Source organism: Pygoscelis adeliae, unplaced genomic scaffold, assembly GCF_000699105.1.
Source record: "Pygoscelis adeliae isolate BGI_AS28 unplaced genomic scaffold, ASM69910v1 Scaffold57, whole genome shotgun sequence".
NCBI lineage: Eukaryota > Metazoa > Chordata > Aves > Sphenisciformes > Spheniscidae > Pygoscelis > Pygoscelis adeliae.
Genome location: NW_008825615.1, coordinates 10,148,134 through 10,149,331, shown reverse-complemented (window position 1 = coordinate 10,149,331; position 1,198 = coordinate 10,148,134).

The following is a 1,198-nucleotide window of genomic DNA, read 5'->3' as shown; positions in this document are numbered from 1 at the left end:
GATACCTCAAGATCATACATCCCATCCAGCAACATCATATCAGCAAGTCCCTGCTCCAGACATTGATAACAACAGGCTGTTTTTTTCAGATTGTTTCCATTGTTAGAAATGTGATGGTGCAGCTATCTCAGTGCAGGCTGCTGGCAAGGCTCATGCCTTCACTGTGGGGCTTCCTTCTCCTTACAGAGGCTCTGCAGCACAGATAAGCACCATGAAAGAAGAAAGGTCTGATCACCAAAAAAAAGCAACATAGAGCGCTAGATGTTAACCATAGAGCCATGAAATGATTCCCATCTGCTATCCAATTGTAACAGATTGTCAGAGCATGCAGCAGTTTAAAAACAAGGTAAGAGCTAATTACAGGCAGTGGCAGTATACTGTGGAAGAGAGGAGACCATTTCCCACCCAGAACCTGGGACCTGGTGGCAAGGTGAGGTGTTGCTCATTTGCTTTCTGCAGCTGGGGAGAGATGGAAGGAGGGACTGTTTCCCAGCTTGAAATGTCACCTGCTAGGTGGTGACAGACAGCAAGGGTGAGGTAAGGGAAGAAAGGAGGTTCCTTCTCTTTCAGGAACTGTAGTGATTTTGGTGTCATTTGTGATCCATTTTTGTCTATGGCTGTCAAGAGAAATCAGGATAAATAAATCAGCAGAGCCCTGTGAGCAGTCTCTCCAGTTCTGGATGTTCTTGACACCTCAGCAGGAGACATATTTTCCTGCTCCATGTCACAAATATTCCTCATGTGCGTGGGGCCAATAAGCCACAAAACTGCTAAGAGATTTGTTCAAAATATCAATTGCAAGAAGAGACACCGAACCAAAGTTCGGAGTTCATTTCCAAAAGTACAGTCTAAATGAGATCCTTCTGCAGACATTCATGATATTTATTACCTGCTATTTTCCAACCTATTTCAAAGGGTAATTATGTGGATGACCTGCCACACGCCCCATTTTTTTGCAGAGGTGATGTACATTGCAAGCCCTAAGCATTCCCGAAGACCAACTCAGAAAGCAAACTTCGCAATCAGAGCGCTGCCCTCAGCTTGACTGGACTGACAGAAACAAGCCAGGGTTGAAAAGGCCAAAAACGTCTCCAGAGGCTCCGAGAGGGAGTGTGGGGAGTGTCGGCAGCACGGCGTTCCCCTGCAGCCCCGGGAGCCCACAGGCGGCGCGCCGTGCCAACTCGGGGGGAGTGACAAA